Below are 22,631 nucleotides of genomic sequence, written 5' to 3' on the forward strand. Positions count from 1 at the left end.
AGACATCTTTTAATTTCATGGCTGCAGTCATCATCTGCATTGATTTTGAAGCCCCCCAAAATAAAGTCTGCCACTGTTTCCACTGTTTCCCCATCTATTTGCTAGGAAGTGATGGGACCAGATGCCATAATCTTAGTTTTCTGAATGTTGAGGTTTAAGCCAGCTTTTTCACTCTCCTCTTTCATTTTCTTCAAGAGGCTCTTTAGTTCTTCACTTTCTGCCATAAGGGTGGTGTCATCTGCATATCTGAGGTGATTGATATTTCTTCCAGCAATCTTGTTTCCAGCTATCCAGCCTGGCATTTCACTTGATGTACTCTGCATATAAGTTAAATAAGCAGGGTGACAATATACAGCCTTGAGGTACTCCTTTTCCTATTTGGAACCAGTCTGTTGTTCCATGTCCAGTTCTAACTGTTGCTTCCTGACCTGCATACAGATTTCTCAAGAGGCAGGTCAGGTGGTCTGGTATTCCCATCTCTTGAAGAATTTTCCAGAGTTTGTTGTGGTCCACATAGTCAAAGGCTTTGGCATAGTCAATAAAACAGAAGTAGATGTTTTTCTGGAACTCTCTTGCTTTTTCAATGATCCAATGGATGTTGGCAATTTGATCTCTGGTTCCTCTGCCTTTTCTAAATCCAGCTTGAACATCTGGAAGTTCATGGTTCACGTACTGTTGAAGACTGGCTTGGAGAATTTTGAACTGGACATGGAACAACAGACTGGTTTCAAATAGGAAAAGGAGTTCATCAAGGCTTATTGTCACCTTGTTTATTTAACTTATATGCAGAGTACATCATGAGAAACGCTGGACTGGAAGAAACACAAGCTGGAATCAAGATTGCCGGGAGAAATATCAATAACCTCAGATATGCAGATGACACCACCCTTATGGCAGAAAGTGAAGAGGAACTCAAAAGCCTCTCGATGAAAATGAAAATGGAGAGTGAAAAAGTTGGCTTAAAGCTCAACATTCAGAAAACGAAGATCATGGCATCTGGTCCCACCACTTCATGGGAAATAGATGGGGAAACAGTGGAAATAGTGTCAGACTTTATTTTTCTGGGCTCCAAAATCACTGCAGATGGTGAGTGCAGCCATGAAATTAAAAGATGCTTACCTCTTGGAAGGAAAGTTATGACCAACCTAGATAGCATATTCAAAAGCAGAGACATTACTTTGCCAACAAAGGTTCATCTAGTCAAGGCTATGGTTTTTCCTGTGGTCATGTATGGATGTGAGAGTTGGACTGTTAAGAAGGCTGAGTGCCGAAGAATTGATGCTTTTAAACTGTGGTGTTGGAGAAGACTTTTGAGAGTCCCTTGGACTGCAAGGAGATCCAACCAGTCCATTCTGAAGGAGATCAGCCCTGGGATTTCTTTGGAAGGAATGATGCTAAAGCTGAAACTCCAGTACTTTGGCCACCTCATGCGAAGAGTTGACTCATTGGAAAAGACTCTGATGCTGGGAGGGAGTGGGGGCAGGAGGAGAAGAGGACGACAGAGGATGAGATGGCTGGATGGCATCACTGACTTGATGGAGGTGAGTCTCAGTGAACTCTGGGAGTTTGTGATGGACAGGGAGGCCTGGTGTGCTGCCGATTCATGGGGTTGCAAAGAGTCAGACACGACTGAGCGACTGATCTGATCTGATCTGATCTGACTAGCATGTGAGATGATTGCAACTGTGTGGTAGTTTGAGCATTCTTTGGCATTGCCTTTCTTTGGGACTGGAATGAAAACTGACCTTTTCCAGTCCTGTGGCCACTGCTGAGTTTTCCAAATTTGCTGGTATATTGAGTGCAGCACTTTCACAGCAGCATCATTTTTTAGGATTTGAAATAGCTGAATTTGAATTCCATCACCTCCACTAGCTTTGTTCACTAGTGATGCTTCCTAAGGCCCACTTGACTTCACATTCCAGGATGTCTGGCTCCAGGATGGTGATCACACCATCGTGATTATCTGGGTCGTGAAGATCTTTTTTGTACGGTTCTTCTGTGTATTCTTGCCACCTCTTCTTAATATCTTCTGCTTCTGTTAGGTCCATACCATTTCTGTCCTTTATTGTGTCCATCTTTGCATGAAATGTTCCCTTGTTATCTCTAATTTTCTTGAAGAGATCTCTAGACTTTCCCATTCCATTGTTTTCCTCTATTTCTTTGCACTGATTTCTGAGGAAGGCTTTCTTATCTCTCCTTCCTATTCTTTGGAATGGTTGTCTGAGGCCTTACAAACAGCTATGAAAAGAAGAGAAGTGAAGTCACTCAGTCGTGTCCGAGTCTTTGCGACCCCATGGATTGCGGCCTATCAGGCTCTTCCGTCCATGGGATTTTCCAGGCAAGAGTGCTGGAGTGGACTGCCATTTCCTTCTCCAGGGGATCTTCCCAACCCAGGAATCGAACTCGCTCCCCCATTGCGGGCAGACACTTTACCATCTGAGCCACCAGGGAAGCCCTGGTGAGAAGTGAAGGCAAAGAAGAGAAGTGAAAGGCAAAGGAGCAAAGGAAAGATATACCCATTTGAAACCTACTTTATGTCGAGTTAAACTTTTACATCAAAGAAAAACTGGGCATTTACTTACTACATGATCTTTATTCATTTACAAGTATCTACTTCATATATGCTGTTTTGGGAGCAGGAGTTACAATCCTAGGTGAAAGGCTATTTTGAAAGTACTCCGTAAACTTAAATTTCAGTTATTAGTATCATGTTTAAAGCAAGGGTGACTCTGACCGGCTTGATCTGTTTCACGTGAACTAAGGGGCGCAGTGGATCTGGATTGGCGGCTGAAGACAGAGGTAACGCAGCGGAAGCGACAGAGTTGAGAGCGTGAGTGAGCGCACGGGGTAGGTGGGAGAACACGCAGGGGGGGTCTGCAGGCGTGGAGACAGGCACACAGGAAGCACAGAAGCGCCGGGCGCAGGACGCGGTGACGACTACGCCAGCCGTGGTGACGTAGGGCGCAGGCCGCAGCGGGGGGCGGACTCTGGGCCTTTCTTCCCCTTCTGATTTTCCCCCTCCCCCCTTTTCTCCCTTTCCGGGTTTGGTTTCCCCCTTTTCTCCCCCTCTCCCCCTTCCTTCCCAAGCCCCTTTCCCCTCCCCCGCCCCAGTCCCCCCTGTTCCCCCGCCCTGGGCCCTGGGGAAACCCCCGCTGAGAAGAGCCCGCCCCCAGAAGCGCGCCGCCGCCGGCCGTCGGGGCCGAGCCGCAGCCGTGCGGCCGTGGGCCCGGGCGGCGGGCGGAGACGCTGGCGCCCTCCCCGCTACGGCCCGCGTGAGGTGAGGCCACCTCCGGGCCGAGGGGGCGGGCGACGCGGGCGGCCCGTGGGGAGGGGGCGTGGCGGCCGCGCGGGCGGGTGGGTGAGTGGGTGGGCGGAGGCCCCCTGGCCTGGGTTCCCCGCGCTGGCGCTGCCCAGACCCGCGGGCGGTGGGTCGACCCGAGCCTCCGGTGAAGGACGGCTCGGAGGCCAGAGACGCCCCGGGTGTGTACCGGGAGCGCAGGCGAGAAGCGAGGGGCGCGGGGCGGGGGGTGGGGGGACTGGGGCCACCTGTGGCCTGTGCGGTGGGACCTAAAAACTTGTGCCCTTGTGCGCCAGGGTGACTAGTCTCATGTGTTTCTTGGATCTCCGTTTTTCTTCGAGCCTTGGAAAAATGGGAGGGAAAGGTGTTGGAGTGTTTCAGATCTTGGTGGTGCCCGAGTGTATTAGACGGACAGAGATTTGAGTTGGAACATACAAGGAGATGTTTCTGAAGCTTAAAAGTTGGGCCTACGCTTCGGTTGCAGCTAACTCTTGAGGCTTTGAAAACTCTTCTTGGTTTTGATTACCTCTGGAGCCCCAAATTGCAACATTTGTGGCCATTAGCCTAGTAGCTCCACAGAGTATTTATTCATTCAAAATGAATTGTTCTTGGATAATGATGAAAAATGACCGAATAACAGTCCCAGAGGTTCATTAAACCAGAGACTGGTGTGGAAAAATTTAAATTCAGCTCTCAGTTGGATGGATGTCCTTTTATGTGTTTTTTTCCAAATAGACTTAATTAACATTGAGAAGCTTGAGCCCTGTGTTGTTGGTAGGCAGCATGGTGACTGGTGGAGGGAGGTGACAGGTTCCACCTAAGAACTTGCACAAATACCTAGCCTATTTTTTAAATTGTATTTTTGGATAGTCAGATTGACATTTGAATCAGCTGCTTGTGCTCCTCTTTCTTCTTAATGCTTCCCCCCTGCCCCCCGCCTCGTTTTATTCCTCTTATCTCCCCGCCCCGAGGAGTCTGGGGCATCAAGACTAAAATGGCTTAAATAGTGGTAGAAAGTGGTAGTCAATTCAGTTCACTTTTAGTTGTATTTTTCCTTCTCTTCGCATTTCTCCACAGGGCTGAGAGAACGGAGAACCTTTCTTGAGGGTCTGATGAACGCTCAGCAAAAGTTGTATTACTAATTTTCACTAACAGTTAATAATATTTTACAGTGTTATTTTTCAGTGTTTAAATTCCAGTTTAGTGTCCACTATATGATTTACACTGTAGATCTTCAGTTTTAAAACAAAATTTTAAAAATTTGCGCATGTAAGAATAGGATGCCTGATTTTTTTTAATCGAAAGGAGGCTGAAGAGATGGCTTCCTTCCTGTATCAGAATAAAACCCAGAGACCTTACAGTCGTCTTTAAAGTCCAAGATCTGTAGCAGCCTTACCTGCTGCCCCCTTCTTCTGCCCAGCAGCAAACACACTGGTCTCCTCACTGTTGCTTGAGCACTTTAGGCACATCTGCCTCAGCAGCTGTGCGGGTGAGCCTTCCTGGATCACCTTTTTCTATAAAGCTGCATAACCCTGTATCCTCACCTCCTTTAGGTCTTTGCTCAAAAGTCACTAACAGTGACATTTCCTAGACTATTGAAGTTGCAAAGCCCTTCCTCCACATACAGTTACATAACTTTCTATCCCACTTGGCTTTAATTTCCTCCTTACTCATCAACAGATAACGTACTATATATGTTTAGTCTCACCCTTTAGAAAATAAGCTGCATGAGGTTTAGATAATCTTCATCAGTTGCTGTATCCTCGGCTCTTAGCATAGCCCTTGACATGCAGCAGGTGCTCAACAAATTTATTGACTAACTACATAAAGAAGTTTTATTCTTGAACTCTCTCATTGTCATAAATGAGAGACATGAATTTCCACTAGGCTTTTATAAGCTATTTATTGGAAGAACTTGAGATTTTTTTTTCTGTCAGTTCTTGCCACGTTTCTGTTTTGACAGAAGTCTTGTGTTTTCAGGTCTTTGAGTGAAAGCACTTTGAAAGCAGAGAGAATGGAGCGTGGTGTCTTAGAGGAAGATTATCTCAGATCTCATGTGGTCAGAATTTTTACTGTTTCAGGCTCTTCCTGGAGGTTGGTTCACATCCTCGAAGAGACAGATATCACCATCCTTACCTCTTTGGCCTCAGAACTAAGTAGGCTGGTTCCACTTTGAATTTTTCAGTAGACTGAAAATGTTAATATTTATAGTCTGGGCTGTATGGGTTAGATTTTTTCCCCCCTCCTATTAATGTGGAGACAGTTGAGCTTGAAAACTTGTAAGAAAACCCTTCTCTAACAATGGTGGCGTGTTTGATTGTGGGGAACGTGTGATCCTTCTTTCCACAAACCCATTTTTGGGGTCATTTTTAGCAACTAAATTAAGTCTGAGGATAAAGGAGCAGGCCCCCTGAGTTCTGTGGATTTTCTGTCGTTTATTTTTTCCTTTCTTATTTCTTGATTGGTGCATTTGTTATCTTCATTGACCTCTGGCTAAAGTGGCCTGGATGAGATTTCTCTCTGGGGGCAGCCCTGGCCACTGTTTTTCAGCGTAGGAAGGTGAAAGGGGTGAGATAGTGCTTTTAACACTTTGTAAGAATGCTGGTTGCAAAGCTATTTTTGTTCAAATTTTAATCAGGACGTTGAAAGCTTCCAATCCTATGAGAGAATGGTTTGAGTTGGGGGTGGGAGTATGGGAGAATTGGGGATCATGTGTATATTGGATTGGGTCTGATACTGTTGTTATTAACGTAGAGAGGTATATTCTCGTTTTGTGAATACTTTCTGGTAAAATTTTGGCACATTGATAAAGGCTTCTACCACATTTGCTCCTTTTAAAATCCTTTGACAAAGTTTCTAGGAAGTCTGTCTCAGTACCTAGAGATACTCAAACATCTTACATTCTCACCTCTTAAGAGATAAATACTGTACTGAGTACTGATGTTTCAGTATAGGTAACGGTTTCTGAACGAGGCATTGCTTGTTCCTGTGCCAGGTCTCTTCATGAACTCGAGGAAAGCTTTTAGGAGAAAGCAAGTTTTGAGGAAGGGATAAAAGTGCTGCGTTTTCATTACATGGCTCCAGGAAGTACAGAGGAGAGAATTTTGTGAAATTCTGTGTGTGTGCAGACGGGTGTTGTTTTTATTTTTTCCCCTGTGTCTACTAGTGAGATGGGATAAAGGACTCTAAATGTCCCTCTGTGAAAGGTGCTGCCAACTTACAAGTAGGAAAAATAACTGGACTCATGGCTTGAATATGTGTGCATGAATACAGTTGGTGGGTCTAATTTTAGAGACCGTCTTCATACACAGTGGCTTTAGTATTTTCCTCCTGCTGTATCGTCTCACCCTCTGTAGAAAACATTCCACTTCATTGTCTTTTCTGGTTACCTTTTGTTCTTACTGTGGTTGCCACTTTGGTAAAGTAGCAGTTGTTCCATCTCTCTGATAAAGTTATTCTGTCTGTTCGTTCTTAAATTTGAGTTTATTTCTGAAAACAGATATAGATAGGAAAGATTTCTTAACCTAGATCTGTTTTAATTCCTTCTTGAGTTCCCTTAGATTTCCTTAGCATGTGTCTGTTTTCTCCAACTCTTAAAAAAATGGGTGTTGAAAGCCCTAATTACATGAATCTACAGTGCTTCCATTATTTTTACTTGGGCTGTATGAAAGGAAAGGTTCTGGGATGTTTTGTAAATCCAGGCACTTTTTGCTTTTCTGCAAGATCTCTTGTGAGTTGTTCAATCCAGTTGTTTGATTCTATATTGGGAAAACCGTTTCTGCTTTCTAGTTTTTGTTTAAATTAATTAATTCGTTAATTTGGGCTCATCGGGTCTTAGATGCATCATGCGGGATTTTTCAGTGTGGCACCCAGACACCAGTTGCGGTGAGCAGGCTTAGTTGCTCCAGCATCTGGGATCTTTGTGCCCCTGATCAGGGATCAAAACTTATATCCCCTGCATTGCTAGGCAGATTCTTAACCATTGGATCATCACAGAAGTCCTGTCAGCTTTCTAGTTTTGACAGTAAGTTTCCTGGAATGTTTTAAAAAAGAACTAATTAAATTGGGAACCCCAGGCTGGAGATGAGAGAGGATAAGGAGAAAAGGTAAAAAAAAAAAAAAACACCCCAAAGCTCAGGCAGTCATGTCTCCAGTAGTCAAAACACTTCTGGTAATTAAAAAAAAACATTTTATTCTATCCCTCCTTAATTTGTATACCACAAGGGGAAAAAAAAAATCTTTTCAGTCTCTTTAACAGCTAGGAGATAATTTTTAGACCTTTCTGGGTATTTTCTTGGGGGAACAAAATGAAGCCAGTTGTTAAGTGTTCTTGTACGGTCTCTTGCCTGACCTAGACCAATGCACTAAAGGTGTTAGTGGTGGTCTGCAGCTTGTGTTTGTTTTTCATTGAAGACTAAGACTCTTTTGCAGGCAAGTAAAAACTGTAGTTTTATACCCATACAATTACTTTGAGGTCCCAAAATATCTCAGCTTGAGTCCTTATCCTGTAGAGCTAGCTAGAAGTGTAAAGATAAATGAGGTAATCAGCAGGGTTTAAAATAATCAGTCCAGCCGTTAGGACTCTGTGCTTTCGCTGCTGAGGGCCTGCATTCAATCCCTGGTGGAGGAACTAAGATCCCACAAGCCTCATGGTGTGGCCAAAAAAATAAAAAAATAAAGCTCTGTAAGTTAAAAAAGAAACAGTTCAATTTCTTTTTTCTTTTTTAATTAATTTTTATTGGAGTATAGTTGATTTACATTGTTGTGTTTCTGCTATACAGCAGAGTGAACCAGTTATACATATATCCACTTTTTAAAAATTTTCCCCATATAGCTCATTACAGAGTTATTAATTAATTAAAAATTACTTATTTATTGTTGGCTGTGCTGGATCTTCATTGCTGTGCAGGCTTTTCTCTGGTTGCAGCAAATGGGGGCTACTCTCTAGTTGTGGTGCTCACACTTCTCATTGCAGTGGCTTCTCTTGCTGCGGAGCGGGGGCTCTAGGGTGGATGGGCGGGCTTCAATAGTTGTGGCACATGGCTCAATAGATTTTGTTTTTGAGTCTGTGCTCTGGAGGATAGGCTCAATAATTGTGGCACATGGGCTTAGTTCCTCTGTGGCAGGCATGTGGGATCGTCCCTGATCAGGGATCGAACCCGTGTCCCCTGCATTGACAGGTAGATTTTTTATCACTGAGCCACTAGGGATGCCTTTAATTAATTTTTATTAGAGTATAGTTGCTTTACAATGTTGTGTTAGCTGTATAGCAAAGTGAATCAGCTATGTATGCATGTGTGCCAAGTCACTTCAGTCGTGTCGGACTTTTTGTGACTCTATGGACTGTTACAGCCTGTCAGGTTTCTCTGTCCATGGGACTCTCCAGGTAAGAATTATGGAGTGGGTTGCCATGTCCTCCTCCAGGGGCTCTTCATCCCAGGGATCGAAACTGTGTTTCTTGTATCTCCTGCTGCTGCTGCTGCTGCTAGTTACCACTATTTACCACTAGTGCTGCCTGGGAAGCCTGAATCAGCTATACATACACATATATCTCCTCTTTTTTGGATTTCCTTCCCATTTAGGTCACCACAGAGCATTGAGTAGAGTTCCCTGTGCTATATAGTAGTTTCTCATTAGTTGTCTATTTTTTACAGAGTATCAATAGTGTATATATGCCGATCCCAATCTCCCAGTTCATCCCACCCCTGAAATACTCTGAAACCCAAATTTCAGAATATTGATTCCTTGTGCTACTGTTGTGTTGTTGTGTAGTTGCTAAGTCATGTCCAACTCTTCGGTGACCGATGGACTGTAGCCTGCCAGGCCCTTTTGTCCTTGGAATTTCCCAGGCAAGAATACTGGAGTAGGTTGATATTTCCTTCTCCAGGGCATCTTTACCACCCAGGGATCTAACCTGTGTCTCCTGCATTAGCAGGCGGATTCTTTTACTAATGAGCCACCTGGGAGGCCCAGATTCTTATTAGTTATTTGTTTTATATATAGTTATGTGAATATGTCAATCCCAGTTTCCCGATTATTCCTCACCCCCTACCCCTTTGGTAACTATAAGTTTGTTTTCTATGTTCATGACTTTGTTTTGTAAATAAGTTCATTTGTATCATTAAAAAAAAATTCTACATATAAGCAATATCATATAATATTTGTCTTTATCTGACTTAGTTAATTCAGTGTGGTAATCTCTAGCTCTGTCCTTGTTGCTGCAAATGCTACTATTTCGTTCCTTTTTAAGGCTGAATAATATTCCACTATATAATGGATCTTCCCTGGTGGCTCAGACGGTAAAGCGTCTGCCTACAATGCGGGAGACCTGGGTTCAATCCCTGGGTCTGGAACATCACCTGGAGAAGCACATGGCAACCCAGTCTAGTATTCTTGCCTGGAAAATCCCATGGATGGAGGAACCTGGTTAGGCTGCAGTCCATGGGGTTGCAGAGTTGGACACGACCGAGTGACTTCACTCACTCACTCATATATGTATATGTATATGTATATGTATATGTATATGTATATGTATCATGTCTTCTTTATTCCTCTGTTTATGGACATTTAGGTTGCTTCCATGTCCTGGCTATTGTAAATAGTGCTGCACTGAACATTGGGATGCAGGTATCTTTTTGAATTATGGTGTTCTCCGGGTTTATACCTAGGAGTAGGACTGCTGGGTCATGTGGTAGTTCTGTTTTTACTTTTTTAAGGAACCTACATACTGTTCGTGGGGCCTCCCTGGAGAAGAATCCGCCTCCAGGGCTCAGTGGTAAAGAATTGGCCCGCCAGTGCAGGAGATGCAGGTTTGATCCCTGGGTGGGGAAGATGCCCTGGAGAAGGAAATGGCAACTGACTTGAGTATTCTTTCCTGGGAAATCCCATGGACAGAGGAACCTGGCACGCTACAGCTCATGGAGTTGCAGAGTTGGACATGACTTAGTGACTAAACAACAAACAATACTGTTCACCATAGTGGCTGTACCATTTTACATTCCCGCCAACAGTGTGGGAGGGTTTTCTTTTCTCCATACCCTCTCTAGCGTTTATTATTTGTAGGTTTTTTGATGATGGCCTTTTGACCAGTGTGAGGTGATATGTCGTTGTAGTTTTGATTGCCTTTCTGTAGTAAGGCAAATGTTGAGGATATTGAGGATGTTTTCATGTGCTTACTGGCCCTCTGTATGTCTTATTTGGAGAAATATCTATTTAGATCTTCCACCCATTTTTTGATTAATTTTTTTTTTAATTGGGCTTCATGAGCTGCTTATATATATTTGGAGCTTAATCCCTTGTCTGTTGCTTCATTTGCAAATACTTTCTTCCATTCTGAGGGTTGCCATTTTGTTTATGATTTCCTTTGCTGTGCAAAAACTTTAATAAAATAACTTAGTTTATTTCTAATTGGTATTTTTGATTGTGCATCTGTGAGGCAGTGGGAAAAGAAGGAAAAAACTGACTTGCAGACCAGTCAAGTTCTCACTTGATCTTTTGGAGGTAATGTTTTTTGATAATATTTATATATCTGTTTTTGGCTGTGCTGGGTCTTCGTTGCTGTGTGGGCTTTTCTCTAGTTACAGCCAGTGGGGCCTACTCTTTGTTGTGGTGCGGAAGCTTCTCATTTCAATGACTTCTCGGTCTCTAGGGCATGCGGACTTCAGTAGTTGTGGTTCCTGGGCTTAGTTGCTCTGCAGCATGTGGGATCTTCCTGTACCAGGGATCAAACCATGTCTCCCCTTGGCAGGTGGATTCTAACACTGAGCCACCAGGGAAGCCCTGGAGGTAATATTTTTAAGTTAATTTTTATTGGAGTATATTTGTTTTGCAATGTTGTGTTTCTCCTGTATAGTGAAGTTAATCAGTTACACACACACACACACACACACACACACACACACACACACACATATTTATATGTATATCCCACCCTTTTTAGATTTCCTTCCTGTTTAGGTCACCACAGAGCTCTGAATAGAGTTCTCTGTGCTATACAGTAGGTTCTGATTAGTTTTTTGTTTTATATATAGTAGTATATATATATATGTCAATCCCAACCTCCCAATTCATCCCATCCAGCCCCTTCCCCTTTGATATCCGTAAGTTTTTTTCTCTACATCTGTATTTCTGCTTTGCAAATGAGTTCATCTGTACCATTTTTCTGGATTCCACATAAAAGCATTAATATACGGTATTTGTTTTTCTGTTTGACTTAACTCCACTCAGCATGATGATCTCTTAAGTCTATCTATGTTGCTGCAAATGCACTGTTTCATTCCTTTTCATGACTGAATAATATTCCACTGTATGTATATTTCACATGTTCTTTATCCATTCCTCTGTTAATGGACATTTAGGCTGCTTCCATGTCCTGGCTATTATAAGTAGTGCTGCAGTGAATGTTGGGATGTATGTATCTTTTTCTGTGTGTGGGGGAATATAATTGCTTTACAATGTTATGTCAGTTTCTGCTGTACAACAAAGTGAATTAGCTGTTTGTATACATATATCCCCTCCCTCTTGAACCTCTTTCTCTCCCATCCCACTCCTTCCTTCCACCGCTGTAGATCGTCACAGAGGACCAAGCTGAGCTCGCTTGTTATACTGCAACTTCCCACTAGCTATTTTACACACATTAATGTGTGTGTATATATTATATATTATGTAGATTATTACATATACATATGTACATTATATACATTATGTACAGTGTATATATGTCAGTCCTGCACTGCAGTTTGTCTTAACCTTCAGCTCCTTCCCCATGTGTCCATAGTCTGTTCTCTACATCTTTGTCTTTAATCCTGCCTTGCAAACAAGCTTATCTTTCTAGATTCCATACATATGAATTAATATACGATACTTGTTTTTCTAACTTACTTCACTCTGTATGACAGACTCTTGGTCCACCCACATCACTGCAAATGACCTAGTTTCACTATTTTTTATGGCTAATAGTTCATTGTATATATGTACCACATTTTTGTCCATTCATCTGTCAATGGATATTTAGGTTGCTTCTGTGCTCTGGCTATTATAAATAGTGCTGCAGTGAACATTGGGGTACATGTGTCTTTTTGAATTATGGCTATTATGGTTTTTTCAGGGTATATGCATAGTAGTGGGATTGCTGGTTCATGTATTATTTCTGTCTTTAGGGTTTTTTTTAATATTTATTTATTGTTGTGCTAGGTCTTTGTTGCTGTGTGTGGACTTTCTCTAGTTGGGGAGAATGGGAACTGCTCTCTAGTTGCGATGCATGGGCTTCTCATTGCAGCGGCTCCTCTTGTTGTGGGGCACAGGCTCTAGGCATGTGGGCTTCAGTAGCTGCACCTCACAGGCTCAGTAGCTATGGCGCGCTACTCTGCCGAGGCACGTAGGGCCTTCTTGGACCAGGGATCAAATCTATGTCCCCTGTGTTGGCAGGCAGATTCTTAACCTGGACCATCAGAAAAGTCCCTCTTTTTAGCTTTTTGAGGAACCTCCATACTGTTCTCCATTGTGGCTGTACCAATTTACATTTCCACCAACAGTTTAGGAGGGTTTTCTTTTCTCCACACCATCTTTAGCATTTATTGTTTGTAGATTTTTTTCTTTCTTTCTTTCTTTTTTTTAAAAATTTTATTTGTGTGTGTGTGTGTGTGTGTTTATTTTTAGATTTTTTGATGATGGCCATTTTGGAGGTAATTTTGCTCCCACTGCTAGTTTTCTATATAATTCTCGTCTAGTGTACAGCATAGAGGTAAACTTTTAACTTAATTATTAAGTAGTTTCCTTTGCCACTTGATTCATTATCTACCTTATGTGATGTTTTTTGTATGTTTCATGTTGATAACAACATTTGTGCTGCAGTGTTTATTATTATTAATGATCAAAACCATGTTTCATATCTGCAAAGCATTTTCTTTTTCCTAAAAGCTCATCAAACCTTAAAGTGGTCAACATTCATATTAAAAGATAGATTTTCCAAGGATGCAGTTCATGTTTTTATGGGGGCAGTGTTTTTGTTGCATGTGCCAGTTGCAAGGACTTCTATCAGTTTTTAAGACTTTCCATGGTTTTGACACGTGGGCAACACTGTGGGTGTTCTTTATGCCTTGGAGAAGAGTGGCTCAGACTTCTGTAAGCTTTCTAACAGAACGAGGAGGGAAGTAATCAAGGCAGTGACAGCTCATACTTAATAAGTGATATATTTGAAATATAGTTTTCTTCCTGTGCTCACAAATTATGTTGTCTCCTTTGTGATTCTGTGGGAAAAGGGGAAAAGATCTAGGACAGTAACCAGCTGCTAACTAGCAGGAAGCAGTGTGGTGTGACTGTGTAGAAGGCGAACGGTCACTTAGTGTTTCTGAACTATTGGTGGAGCTGCTCCCAGCAGCCATCAACATCAGTGGGAAGAATATGGTGGACCTTGTTAGTTTAATGGATTTCTTTTCATACTGGAGCATTTGTCACTTTTGACCCTTCTCTTTCTTAAAATGTTTCAGTAATACTACTTTCTTTTCCACTTGCATTCCTGGCCCTTTGTCCCCTCCTCATCCCTTAAATATGTATTTTCCTTAAGGTTACTATTGTATTCTCTCTCTTTACCTCTGATTCTGAAACCTTATGGCATAGCATCTCTTGGAGAATTTAAGAATGTGACTTACAGAAGCCTTCATGATCTCACCACTGCCAACTGCTGTGACTTACCTTGTGCCTCATTTCCCTGTTCTTACTATTCTTTCATTACAGTTCTGTTTTATTTGCTCCATAGCACTTACCACTATCTTAGTTATCTTGTTTGTTTTCTTGTCTATAGTCTGGCCATAGCCAAAACCTCAAACCTATAAGTAGCCAAAACCTCAAACCTATAAGTACAGGGGTCTTGTTTATTTCATAGTTGCTGTATTCTTCATGCCTAGAATGGTCTTTGAGCACACGTTTTTGGAATGAATGAATTAATGAATGGGTGAAACATGGGTTCCTGGGCTTATGCCCAGGGATTTTGACTTAATAGGCTTGGGATGGAGCCCAGGAATTTGTGTATTAACAAACATTCCAGGTATTTGTGATGTCTCTGGTCAGCTGTCTTGGATAACATTTAGAAGAATATTGTTCTACATAGTTTGTTACATATCCACCCTGGTAGCTTCACTTGGCATCTTTTATAAGCTGGCAATTTGTAATTCTCTGTGTCCAGTTTTGATCTTTTACCTGAGCTGCTGCTGCTAAGTTGCTTCAGTCGTGTCGGACTCTGTGTGACCCCATAGATGGCAGCCCGCCAGGCTCCCCCGTCCCTGGGATTCTCCAGGCAAGAACACTGGAAGAGGTTGCCATTTCCTTCTCCATTTACCTGAGCACTAGGCTTATTTATTCAGTGATCTCTTGAACATCTCCATATGACTGCCACACAGCATCTCAGACTCAGTATGACCAAAGCATAAATGAATTCTTTTTTCTTTGAATTATACTACCTAGTTATGTAAGCTGGAAACCTGGATATCATACTTTAGTCATTCTTACTCTTTGATATTAAGTAATCATGCAGTTAGGTACCCTCACACACACACACACACACACACACACACACACACACACACAATTGGGATCGTGGAGTCTTAGCCACTGGATTACCAGGGAAGTCCATATACACACACATTAAAATCTAGCTTGTTTTATCTCACTTACCTTATATTTTGCTCCTTTTCCCTTTGCTTTCAGGGTTAGGCTTCAGCTACAGATGAATTACTTGTTCTTTTACTTTCCCTGTTCTAACACCTTGCCACCCTTGGGTACACCATTGTTTCAACAGGACACCTCTGCACCCCAAAACAACAGATGCCCTCCTTGGCTTAGATGTAATGTTCCGGAACCCTTGAGGGCATCCCAGACTTCTCATTTTGTCTGCCTTTTTTGAACCAGTTTTCACAAATCTGGATTCCTCTTTGTCTTTAGTTTACCATATTTCCCTCTGTACATTCCATTCTGAGTTTCCTGCTCACAGTGAAGTTAAATTTTCTAGAATCGTCATTTCTCTAGTGCCAAAAGAGCTCTCTAGAGCGTGTGATTTTTGTCTTATTCCTTTACTAGGTGTAAAGGAGAAGAGAAGAGAAGAAAAATAATTAGATAATTTGAGGTACATGTTGTAGAGGTCTGTTGTCTAGATTGTGATTTGGCCAGTTTTTTGTTTTTTTGGCTGTGCCACGTGGGATCTTAGTTCTCCAACCAGAGGTTGCATTGAACCTGTGCTCTTGCAGTGGAAGCACATGGTGCGGTGGTGGCATTAGCGCTTTTCAGTGCATCTCATTGATTTGCTGAGCATGTTTTTCAGATGTAATGGTTTTTGCTGGATTCAGAAAGCAGTCGTGAATCAGACTGGCAGCAGACCCCCAAACAGTGACCGAGACCTTTTTTTGGTGCAAGTTTGGCTTTGGGAAGTGCTTTGCAGCTTCTCGGTCCTCCCACTGAGCTGGTCATCACTGATCATTGTATACAGTCCACTTTTTGTTGCCTGTCACAATTTGATCGAGAAATGGTTCATCATTGTTGCATAGACTACGAGAAGACACTTCAAAAGGACGCTTTTTTGATTTTCAGTCAGCTTTTGAGGCACTCACTTATCAAGCTTTTTTACCTGTCCACTTTGCTTCAAATGCTGAATGAATGGTCGACATTGAGTTCTTTGGCAACTTCTCGTGTAGTTATAAGAGGATTAGCTTTGATGATTGCTCTCAGTTGGTCATTGTCAACTTCCAGTGGCAGGCACAGTGCTCCTCATCTTCAAAGCTCTCTTCTCCTTTGCAAAACTTCTTGAACCACCACTGCACTATGTGTTCATTAGTAGTTCCTGAGCCAAACGCGTTGTTGATGTTGCAAGTTGTCTCTGCTACTTTCCAAAACATTTTGAACTCGAATAAGGAAATCACTCAAATTTGTTTTTGTCTAACATATGCTTAGTCTAAAATAAGTATAAAATAAATAGCAAGTAATAAGTCATTAGCAAAAAAACATAAAGCAAGAAATGCATAACATAACCACATTTATTTAAGAATGTATTCCAATATCAAACGGCAAAGTTCAGCTGTGCAAAACCACAATTACTACTGTACCAACCTAATATTTAAGCATTAGATGAGTTACTATTGTTAAAACAATCCCCTACTCCACGTTAGATAAGAGTTTCCTTCATTGCATGTAGACAAAGCGGGCTATAGGCAGGATAAACACATACTAGTCTAATATATCGGAGAAGGCAGTGGCACCCCACTCCAGTACTCTTGCCTGGAAAATCTCATGGACAGAGGAGCCTGGTGGGCTGCCGTCTATGGGGTCGCACAGTCAGACACGACTGAAGCGACTTAGCAGCAGCAGCAGTAGCAGCAGCAGTCTAATATATCACTGTGTCCTGTGAAACCTAGTCAGCATTAGTGGATTTTTACTAACAAATGAACCCTCTTTCAGATTCATGACACACACACACACACACACGCTTTTTTCACAGATAAATTTGGTCATATATTGCTGCTGCTGATGCTAAGTCGCTTAAGTCATGTTTGACTCTGTGCAACCCCATGGACTGCAACCCACCAGACTCCTCTGTCCATGGGATTGTCCAGGCAAGAGTACTGGAGTGGGTTGCCATTGCCCTTTCCGGCTCAATATGACCAGTGAGTAAAATAAGACATCTCTTTATGAATGTCTTTTTACATTATAATTAGCTTTCTCTCCCAACATTTATCATAAAATTTTCAAGCATACTGAAGAGTTGAAAGAATTTTACAGTTAATGTCCCTAACTCACCTCTACTACTACTACTAACTCGCTTCAGTAGTGCCTGACTCTGCTCGACCCCATAGACGGCAGCCCACCAGGCTGCGCTGTCCCTGGGATTCTCCAGGCAAGAACAGTGGAGTGGGTTGCCATTTCCTTCTCCAATGCATGACAGTGAAAAGTGAAAGTGAAGTCGCTCAGTCGTGTCCGACTCTTAGCGATCCCATGGATTGCAGCCTACCAGGCTCCTCCATCCATGGGATTTTCCAGGCAAGAGTACTGGAGTAGGGTGCCATTGCCTTCTCCAAACTCACCTCTAAGAGCCAATAATTAGTATTGTGCTGCATTTGCTATAGCACATATCCTAGCAATATTTTTAACTGTAAAAAACCAGGAAGACAAAGAGGGTTTGCCCTTTGAGTATTTTCCCTATATGGTAATACAAAAATATTTTTTTCTTTCTTCTTAACTAAATGAATATGATGGCTGAAAAATTAAGTGTAATTGACTGTTAAGATAGGATGACTGAAAGGAATCAAACCTGTTTAGTTTCTGTGTAGGCTTTGTGAGGGAGTAAAATCAGAGCCAGTGCTTGAGACTTGAATTTTTAACCTTATTTGAGGTTCTTCGAGGCTTTTCTGTGTTTACCCTCATGAACTCTGCTGAATCAGTGTCTTTATATGTAAAATGGAGTTGATGGTCTGTTGCCTTTTAGGATACAGGAAAATTGACTTTTGGAGGTATCTTAAGGTTAAGTATGATAATACTTCTTGATACATCTACTGATTTAAAATGTAAACACTTGAGATTGAAGCTGCCCTTAATGAATTCTTAGGCTAGCTTCAATATTGTACTTCACCTATAGTTAGTAGGTGATACAGAAGAGAGGCAAAGAGGTATCTACAGATACTAATGAGCATACTTTCCATGCACCTGGGATGTATTTACATCTCTTTGGTGGCCACAATCAGAAAGTGAAAGTCGCTCACTCGTGTCCGACTCTACGACCCCATGGACTATGCAGTCCATGGGATTCTCCAGGCCAGAATACTGGAGTGGGTAGCCTTTCCCTTCTCCAGGGGATCTTCCCAACCCAGGGATTGAACCCATGTCTCCTCCATTGCAGGCAGATTCTTTACCAGCTGAGCCACAAGGGAAGCCCAAGAATACTGGAATGGGTAGTCTATCCCTTCTCCAGGAGATCTTCCTGACCCAGGAATCGAACCAGGATCTTCTGCACTGCAGGCAGATTCTTTACCAATTGAGCTACCAGGGAAGCCTTCATAGAAGGATAATCTATGTTAAATATGATCAAATTACTTGTCTCTAAATGATGTTCTCTAGTGCTATTAAATAACAGAACAGCATTGAAGTTAATATTTGCAGAGATAAAATGGTGCTTTATTTCCATGCTTTGTTTTTTTTCTTTTTCTTCCTTTTTCTCTTTGGAATTAACATTGCTTTCATAAATGTTTTTCTGCCTATTAGTTTGTTAGAGGTTGGGAAATAGCAACTGTCTTTTCAATTTAGTAGACTGACTGGATTCAGCTATAGAATCTATTCAGATCCATAATGTGTTTTAGGCCATGAGTCTCTTCTGTTCTTTCTGTTCTATCTTGTCCTTTATTATAGACTTGTGCTTTGTTCATTTCCCAAAGTAGAATACACAGATTTAGCTATACACATACATGTGCACATACAGTGCCACCTGAGGCCCTCTGAAAAGATTATCGATTTTCTAAGTCTATTTCTTAAAAAAAAAAATTATTTTTGGCTGTTCTGGGTCTTTGTTTCTGCACATGGGCTTTCTCTAGTTGTGGTATGTGGGCTTCTTATTGCAGTGGCTTCTCTTATTGCGGAGCACAGGCTCTAGTCACTTGGACTTCAGTAGTTGCAGCGTGTGGGTTCAGTAGTTATGGCTCATGGGCTCTAGAGCTTAGGCTCAGTCGTTGTGGCTCATGGCATTAGTTGCTCTATGGCATGTGGAATCTTACCAGACCAGGGATCAAACTGATGTCCCTTGTATTGCAAGGCAGATTCTTAGCCACCGGACCACCAGGGAAGCCTGGTTATAGATTTTCAATTAAGAATTACCAGCATTCACTTGCTACTGTTTCATGTTACAAACCCAGCATTTCCTTTGGTGTACCATGAGCCTAGTACATTTCTAAGGTACAGTATTAGCTTAGAAATCAGAGGAACTCAGTTTACTATTGGTCTTTGTTAGAATAAACATTACCCATATGTTTTCTGTCCAGGTTAGTTCTTTCGTAGAAGGTATTCTCTTAGTTTCTGGTTCTTCTCTATTTTTACATTAGAAAGAGTGATCTTTAAGTGAGGTTTACAGAACTGCTTCCAAAGTAATACGTCAAGAAGATTTATGAAAAGAACAACTTATTCATTTACTCAGCTGTTTAATAGGTACCTGTGATAGATTATCTACTAACGATAATAAGATAGATGCGACATCGTCCTTATTGTCAAGGGTTATCATCATTCTCTATTGTCCCTATTTCATGTTTTATTTTTATAGATTACAAAAAAGTAAATACACTACAAGGTCATGAGTGTTACAGTTCAGTTCAGTTGCTCAGTCGTGTCTGACTCTTTGCAACCCCATGGACTGCAGCATGCTGGGTCTCCCTGTCCATCACCAACTCTCAGAGTTTACCCAAGCTCATGTCCATTGAGTTGGTGATGCCATCCAACCATCTCATCCTCTGTCGTCCCCTTCTCCTCCTGTCCTCACTCTTTCCCAGCATCAGGGTCTTTTCAAATGAGTCAGCTCTTCGCATCATGCGGCCAAAGTATTGGAGTTTCAGCTTCAACATCCAGTGTTTAATATCCACATGCCACAGAGCAACATCCATTGTTCCTTCAAAAGAATACTCAGGACTGATCTCCTTTAGGATGGACTGGTTGGATCTCCTTGCAGTCCAAGGGACTCTCAACAGTCTTCTCCAACACCACAGTTGAAAAGCATCAGTTCTTTGGTGCTCAGCTTTCTTTATAGTCCAACTCTCACATGCATACATGACTACTGGAAAAACCATAGCTTTGACTAGACGGACCTTTGTTGGCAAAGTAATGTCTCTGCTTTTGAATATGCTGTTTAGATTGGTCAGACTTTTCTTCCAAGGAGCAAGCGTCTTAATTTCATGGCTGCAGTCACCATCTGCAGTGATTTTGGAGCGCAAGAAAATAAAGTCTGCCACTGTTTCCACTGTTTCCCCATCTATTTGCCATGAAGTGATGGGACCGGATGCCATGATCTTAGTTTTCTGAATGTTGAGTTTTAAGCCAACTTTTTCACTCTTCTCTTTCACGTTCATCAAGAGGCTCTTTCGTTCTTCTTCACTTTCTGCCATAAGGGTGGTGTCATCTGCATATCTGAGGTTATTGATATTTCTCCCGGCAATCTTGATTCCAGCTTGTGCTTCTTCCAGTCCAGCATTTCTCATGATGTACTCTGCATATAAGTTAAAGAAGCAGGGTGACAATATACAGCCTTGACGTACTCCTTTCCCTATTTGGAACCAGTCTGTTGTTCCATGTCCAGTTATAACTGTTGCTTCCTGCCCTGTATACAGGTTTCTCAAGAAGCATGTCAGGTGGTCTGGTATTCCCATCTCTTGAAGAATTTTCCACAGTTTATTGTGATCCACACAGTCAAAGACTTTGACGTAGTCAGTAAAGCAGAAATAATTGTTTTTCTGGAATTCTCTTGCTTTTTTGATGACCCAGCGGATATTGATGATTTGATCTCTGGTTCCTCTGCCTTTTCTAAAACCAGCTTGAACATCTGGAAGTTCACAGTTCACATGTTGTTGAAACCTGGCTTGGAGAATTTTGAGCATTACTTTACTAACGTGTGAGATGAGTGTAATTGTGCGGTAGTTTGAGCATTCTTTGGCATTGCCTTTCTTTGGGATTGGAATGAAAACTGACCTTTTCCAGTCTGGTGGCCGCTGCTGAGTTTTCCAAATTTGCTGACATATTGAGTGCAGCACTTTAACAGTAGCATCTTTTAGGATTTGAAATAGCTCAACTGGTATTCCATCACCTCCACTAGCTTTGTTCATAGTGATGCTTCCTAAGGCCCACTTGACTTCACATTCCAGGATGTCTGGTTCTAGGTGAGTGATCATATCATTGTGATTATCTGGGTCATGAAGATCTTTTTTGTACAGTTCTCCTGTGTATTCTTGCCACCTCTTCTTAATATCTTCTGCTTCTGTTAGGTCCATACCATTTCTGTCCTTTATTGTGCACACCTTTGCATGAAATGTTCCCTTGGTATCTCTAATTTTCTTGAACAGATCTCTGGTCTTTCCCATTCTATTATTTTCCTCTATTTCTTTGCACTGATCACTGAGGAAGGCTGTCTTATCTCTCTTTGCTCTTCTTTGGAACTCTGCATTCAAATGGGTATATCTTTCCTTTTCTCCTTTGCTTTTTGCTTCTCTTCTTTTCACAGCTATTTGTAAGGCCTCCTCAGACAGCAGTTACAAGGTGGTAATAAAATGTAGTATGAGAGCAAGGAGAAAGAATGCTTAATTCTAAATGACGGGTTCAGAATCAACTTTTCAGAGAAGGTAAAATTTGAATTAGTCTCAGTGGACTCATTAATTCAACCAGCATATAAATAGCTACAGGATTAGGTGCTGGAGGTATTAAAAAACAAGACGTAGTCCTTACCTTCAAAGAGCATAGACTGAGAAGTCATGATACTGCAGCCTGATGAACTCTGAGCTAGAGGAATGCACAAAGTGCTTGGGAAGCACAATAAAGATCTGTAAAGACTTTCTGTCAGGGAGTTAGGAATCTTGAAGGTGTGATAGGTAGTTAACCTGAAGGAGTTAACAAGGTGGACAGGTACTTATGAGGAAGAGAGTTCTAGGGGAAGAACTACCTACATAAAGGGTGGAGGTGTAGAGCTGAACAGCATACTGCCTTTGTGAAACTTCAAGGACAGGGATGTGCCTTCACATGGGATGTTTATGGGGATTGTTTAGAGAAAAGGCTAGAGAGGTAGGTAGGGGCCTGATCTTGAAGGCCTTATTTCATAGGCTGCAATGAATTTTGTGTTACAGTATGAAAACTACTGAAGGATTGTATTTTTAAAAGATTGCTTGTAGCAATGTGGGAACTGGATTGAAAAGTAGACTAGAACCAGGGAGTCCAATTTAGAGGCTAATATATAATAAATAATCCAGGTAATAGATTGTGAGGCTCTAATGTGGTCCTGCAAATGCATAGAGATGTACAGATTCAAGAGATGTTTAAAAGGTAGAATCTGTTAGACTTGGAAGTGTGTATGTTGTGTATATATGTGAGTATAGTTGTAAGTGAGAGGGATGAGCTCTTGAATGATTCCTAGTTTTCTGGATTCTATGCCATGGTGGATGGTGACCATCATTTATATGAGTTAGGGATTAGATCAGATCAAATCAGTCGCTCAGTCGTGTCCGACTCTTTGTGACCCCATGAATCACAGCACACCAGGCCTCCCTGTCCATCACAAACTCCCAGAGTTCACTGAGACTCACCTCCATCGAGTCAGTGATGCCATCCAGCCATC

At 41.9% G+C, this 22,631-nt stretch overlaps 1 protein-coding gene across 22 annotated transcripts in view; it reads left to right on the plus strand.

Moving 5' to 3' along the window:
* Positions 1-3,094: 3,094 nt before the first annotated feature.
* R3HDM2 (R3H domain containing 2) overlaps positions 3,095-22,631 on the plus strand; it is a 160,173-nt gene continuing 140,636 nt past the window's right edge. For 10 of the 22 annotated variants that reach the window (XM_070789409.1, XM_070789406.1, XM_070789408.1 and 7 more), the window contains exon 1: positions 3,095-3,277. The gene's annotated coding sequence lies outside the window, so the exon portion shown is untranslated. The remainder of the gene's footprint in view (positions 3,278-22,631) is intronic. The other 12 variants (XM_070789419.1, XM_070789422.1, XM_070789415.1 and 9 more) reach the window with 7 other exon arrangements.

The sequence above is a fragment of the Bos indicus genome, chromosome 5 (genome assembly GCF_029378745.1).
Source record: "Bos indicus isolate NIAB-ARS_2022 breed Sahiwal x Tharparkar chromosome 5, NIAB-ARS_B.indTharparkar_mat_pri_1.0, whole genome shotgun sequence".
Classification (NCBI taxonomy): domain Eukaryota; kingdom Metazoa; phylum Chordata; class Mammalia; order Artiodactyla; family Bovidae; genus Bos; species Bos indicus.